This window comes from Nannospalax galili, unplaced genomic scaffold (assembly GCF_000622305.1).
Source record: "Nannospalax galili isolate Female #2095 unplaced genomic scaffold, S.galili_v1.0 scaffold646, whole genome shotgun sequence".
In the NCBI taxonomy this organism is placed as follows: domain Eukaryota; kingdom Metazoa; phylum Chordata; class Mammalia; order Rodentia; family Spalacidae; genus Nannospalax; species Nannospalax galili.
This window is the reverse complement of record NW_008355279.1, coordinates 798836-804585: the sequence shown is the minus strand read 5'-3', so window position 1 is coordinate 804585 and position 5750 is coordinate 798836. Positions and strand designations below refer to the sequence as shown.

The window sequence follows — 5750 nt, the reverse complement described above, 5'->3', positions numbered from 1 at the left end:
AAAAGGAGCAGGGAAGATGGCTCACTTAATAAAATGCTTGCTGTACAAGCTTGACAACCTTGTGTTTGATCCTTAGCACCCACATAAAAAAGTTAAGCTTGGCTATATATGCTCCTGTAATTCCAATGCTGGAGACAGAGACAGGAGGATCCCTGGGGCTTGTTGGCCAGCCAGTCTAGCCAAATCAGTGAGCTCCAGGTTCAATGAGAGACCTTGTCTCAAAGAATAAAGCAGAGAGGGGCTGGAGAGATGGCTCAGTGGTTAAGAGCACCAGAAGCTCTTGCAGAGGACCCGAGTCCAGTTTCCTACACCTGCATGGCAGCTAACAACGATTCATAACCGCAGTTCCAGGGGATCTGGTGCCCTTGTTTGGCTTCCATGGTGCACTTACATACATGCAGGCAAAACATTCATATACATAAAATAAAAATAAAATGAAAGATAAAGTGGAGACTTACCTGGTAGGAGGGATACCATGATCATGAAGGTGGTTTTCACAGCACCGGTGAGGCTTATCCGTTGTACTCCAGGTGTGCTGACCCCTGCGATTTCCCCAAATATGGGAAACTCAACTGCATCATTTGTGATAGAGGAAACTTCATTCAAACTTTCCTATATATATATATATATATATAACATATTACACTATATTTATAAAAAGATAAAGTGGAGAGAGACTGAAGAAGATACCTGGCATTCATCTCTGCCCTGCACACACACACACACACACACACACACACACACACACGTACACACACATATACACACACACCCATAAATGAAGATTCCAGAAAAATGCTTACTTAAAAACATCAATTAAGCAGTTTTATTAGACAATTCAGCCTCAGGCACAAAACTGAAAATATATATCAAAGTAGAGTTAGGTGTGGGGGCATCTATAATCCTAGCACTTGGGAGGCTGAGGCAGGAGGATTGAGAATTTGAGGTCACTTGGGCTGCACAGTGAGACGCTGTCTCAAAAAATATGTGTACATAATTCATTAAAGTTGGTTGTAATTCTGACAGTCAACTCTCCAGCAACAAATCAATGGTTAGAAGAATGACAAGGGTTCTACTCCATGGGATCCTACTCAGCATTACTTTTTAACAAGAAGGTGAAGATGCATAGATATGGCAAAATCTCTGAGATGCATCATTTGGTGAAAGGTCAAGGTAGGTAGAAGCAGCATTGTTTGTGCCAATTCAAAAGAATTGTAAAAATAGCAGCTAAGGGGAAAGCTATCCTTAGAGGAGATGGTGTTGGAAAGGGAAGTTTTACTTATCTGTAGTGTCTGCTGTTTCCATGTTCCATTGAAAGCTGTGCTATCCAGAAGAAATATTTTGGGTACTTAAAATGTAGATTTCTGGGTCTTACCCCTTGGATTAGAGTCTAGGAATTTGTATTTAACTGATGATTGCCCCAGTTAGTAGTCAGCCAGGCCCAGGCAAATATGCTCCAATTACGCCAGGGCAGAAGATATGATAGGATGGACCCTGTGATCAGTGGGTAGAGGATCACTCTGCTTGAAGGTGGTTTTGGTTTTAAGAAAGAAAAATGATCCCTAGAGTGCCTTGCCCCCTGGTGCAGGTCCTTGGCAATGGCTAGAGTGTCTGTGCAGAGAGGGCATCTTACCCAACCCCTGAGGAGAATGTCTAGCTCTTAGAGGCCATGAGGTGAGGAGTGGGGCAGCTGTATTTCTCCAGAGTATATGAGAAGCAGGGGAGGGCATCTGCAGTGTGGTCAGCCCGGGCACAGAACACTGGATGGTAGTCCATGAGGAGACATCATTATGAAAAGGTGGAGACAGGAAAAGGGCCAATGGGAAATGCCCATGTAGCTCTGAGGTTTCACCTGTAAAACCAGAAGCTTTCCCTGAGCATCAGTCCCTGCACCCTGTATGTCTGTGAGCTGGGACTCTCCTGGAGGCCAGGCTTATCAATTAGCAAAGCAGTGCATTCTTGAAGTACTGGGTTCGGGCCCAGCTGGAAGCTCTTTGCAGTCTCAGATGTAGCAGAAGGGCTAGAACTGGGACCACGTGGTGCAGTGGGAGTCAGCTGCTCCCCGAGTCTGTTACAGCCATTCCCAGGAGCCTTATCACAGGCCACCAAACCTGTCATTCCAGGAACCTGCTTGCTCAGGAGTTCAGTCATGACAAGCCTGCCTGGTACGGCCTGGTTCAGTCAGTGTCTTAGTTTGTTTCTCCATTGCTGTGACAAAACACTCTGACTACTACCAACTTGGGGAGGAACGGGTTTATTTCATCTTACAACTCCTGGGTCACAGTTCATCAGGGAGCCCAGTGTAGGAACACAGGGCAGAAACCTGGAGGCAGAGGCTGGAGCACAGGCTATGGAGGAACTCTGCTTACTGGCACACAGTTCATCAGGGAGCCAAGGTAGGAACTCAGGGCAGGAACCTGGAGGCAGGAGCTGGAGCACAGGCCATGGAGGAGCGCTGCTTATTGACTTGATCCCCTGGCCCCTGCTCAGCCTGCTTTCTTATGCAACACAGGCCCACCTGTCCAGGGGTGGCACTGCCCACAGTGGGCTGGGCCCTCCCACATCACTCAACAATCAAGAAGGTGCCCCATGGACATGGCCACAGGCCAGTCCAATGAAGGAAATTCCCCAGTTGAGGCTCCCTCAACCCAGGTGTGTCAAGTTGACACTAGAGCCATCCAGCACAGTCAGCTTCTCTAAAAGCTGAAGGTCCATGGCCGAGATGGCCCTTTGCCCTTCCTACAGGGGCATCTGCAGCAGTGCCTTGGGGTACTGCTCTGGTCATCAGCAAGAGGAGACTGTGAGACAGTTGCCATGGTTTCCCCAGAATAAGGTTGAGAGCAAGAACCATGCAGGTTGAGTCACTGAGGCTGGGCAAGTGGGACATAGGCCAAAGCTGTGTGTCATGGGATTGTTGTGCTGCCTCAAGTTTTCAGTAGGAGGAAGGTGAGAGGACAAAAGGGCAAGCACAGTGATGTTTGTGTCCCTAACTGCGTATACTGAACTCCTAACCCCCAGTGTGATGACATTAGGAGGTGTAGGCCTTGGAAGGTTACTAGGTCATGACTGCAGTGCCCTCATCATGGGGCTTCTACAATGGGCTGCTGAGGTCTCCCTGATCCCCTCTGCCATGTGAGGACCCAGCAAGAAGACAGCAAGAGCACATGGTGCTCTTAACCACTGAGACATCTCTCCAGCCCCAAATTCTGTTGTTTATAAGCCACTCAGTCTATGGTATTTCTATTACAGCAGCCAGAACAGACTGATTCATGTTCAGGGACAAATTCCTGGTCTCCTATCCAAGAAAGCCCGATTCCATAAGGTCTGGGAAGGGCTAGATCAGTCTTTTAAAGGATTCTCTTAGGTCATGCCCAGGGAGGACTAGGATCTGCAATTTTCGGTTAGCCTGCTTGCACCCTGTTCAGAAACCTTGGGAAGGGTTAAGGATCAGTGTGGTAAAGTGGGCTTTGCTTCAGTCACTGGGAGCCTTTCCTTCTCTGGACTGAGAGCAAGAGCTTGATTTATCTATGACCTGTGACCCCAAGCACAGGTTGCTGAAGGAGAGGAAGGTATGGGAGCAGGGGGGACCTGGGGCATTTGGGTACTAAGTAGTCACCAAATTGAGGGTGTCTGGAGCTGGCTGAATCCTAGGCTCAGGGCTCCAAACCAGCTGCCAGGCCCACATCTGCAGTGGAGATTGGCATCAGAAATTCTTAAAGTTTAGAAAATGCAGCTGTTTCAGGCACTATCTGCCTGAGTAACTGCTTTCTATTCTTGACCTTAGGTCATAGGATCTTGCACTTGAGTGGACATGTGCCCACATGTAATACACACACACACACACACACACACACACACACACACATGAACGCATACACGCACACATACACACTCCTGATAAGCCTGAAGCCAGGGGTACCTACCTCTAAGCTCAGTTAAGGGAAAGGCTCTACAGCCTCCCCATCCATGTGCAAGTCTCTCCTGCATCAGGCCTTCCAGATGTATTTGCCCACTTCAGTGCTTTAATTGGAGACAATAGTAATCCTAACACAATAATGAGTGACAGAAAATTTTATGTTACAGTACCAAATCCAGTGTTATGGTTCCAATCAATTCAGGAAATAAAAAAATCTATAATTTATTTGCATCTCTGAGACTCAGAACTCTTGGCCAAAAATGTGCCCTTTGATCTTCATCCCTTTAATGTGAAGCAGTCTCTAAATGAATTTCCATTTTAGCAAAAATGTCTTCTACTGGCATAATACTCTCTATTGAAGAGACTCAGACTGCATTTTAGGATTCCAGTTCTTGGATTAAAGTCAGTGTAATACCTGAGCCCCTAAGTGTGCCAAGTTCCTACCCTCAGCAAACTTGGAGGCCAGAAGAAAAACTCTAGGACATAGACGAGTGTCCACAGCAGGGGGTGGTGTGGTGAATGCCACTGGTTCACCAGCAGCCAGGTTCAGGATGCCCTTAGAAGGCAATCATTGCTAGATGTTCCAGTCAGGTCTTGGAAGAGGCATGAGCCTTTAAGCAAAAGAGCATCAGGAAGACTAGACCAAAGCAAAGCATGTCTGAGGAGCAAAGGTCATTCTGTGGAGCCAGGAGACTGGGTGGGGTGACAGGACAGAGAGGGTAAGGCCACACTGTAGTGAGTGGAACTCCCTTGAATTAGCCCACATGAGGAGACTCTTCAGAGGAATCCACAGGAAGGGTGTTCGGGCAGCATGGCTGACCTCTGATGTGAGAATGTGGGTAGCAGCTGTTCCCAGGAACTCTGGTGGCCTGTGATCTGGTCTCCAGCCACTGCTTCTCTCTACAAACTGGGTCCTTAGCTTCCAGCTTGAGATGACATGATAACCAGTGGCCAATGGCTTGCTTCCCTGTGGCTAGACTCCACCCCTCAAACATCAGCTCTTCAGGAAGGGCTGTGTCATGGGTAAAACATGACAGCAATAGAGGTGATGGTGGCAGGTTTAAAGAAAGGGGCCTGGGCTAGGCAGGTCCTCCATACACAGGTCTTCTTCAGTAGAGAGGGTCAGGAAGAGAATAACTTAAAGCTGTAATTCTAGAAAATTATTCTTCCAGTGAAGGGTAAGAGTGGAAAAGAAGAGCAAGAAGCACCAGGCATCCGACTTCTACCATGAGCCAAGAAGCACTTTGCTAGGCACTGTAGGCAGGTACCTTTTTAAACAAACATATATCATGGTACCTTGCTTGCATTTGCCTTCCCTCCACTACTTCACTCTTTCCTCTTCCCCTTGCTAACACCCTTCTTGCCCCACAAATAATACCCCCCCCACTTTCATGTCATATGCCTATGGCATTTTTCTTATTTTTCTTAAGAGCTCATTTTACTATATGATCCAGAAGCTAAGAGGTTCGAAGAGGTCAAATAACTATCCTAGAGCCATATAGCTAGTAGTTGCTGACAGAACTGTGCTTTGAAACCCAAATCTGTACTGATTTGAAGTCCTCACTTTTCACTGTAGCAAGCCATGAGTCGATACAGCCTCCTGCATGTGTCTGTAGGCACCTCACTGGCCGTCAGTATGTGAGCCTATCCTCTTCTGCCTATTTTCTGTTCCTCCTGGGTCTTCTCTCTGTTACTAGCCTTGCCATCTATTCAGTTATCCAATCCTAAATCTCTCTAAATCTGTCTCCCTGTCTGTAAAGTAGGAGTGATAATCATAGTGATGTTAATGGTAGTAATAATGATGATGGTGTGTCCCTAAGGTGGTGAGAATGAG

At 47.1% G+C, this 5750-nt stretch overlaps 1 non-coding gene across 1 annotated transcript; it reads left to right on the top strand.

Moving 5' to 3' along the window:
* The first annotated feature begins 450 nt into the window (after positions 1–450).
* On the top strand, positions 451–615 carry LOC115067585. The gene has a single exon (XR_003846973.1). It is a non-coding gene; the product is annotated as a U1 spliceosomal RNA (small nuclear RNA).
* The last annotated feature ends 5135 nt before the right edge of the window (positions 616–5750 follow it).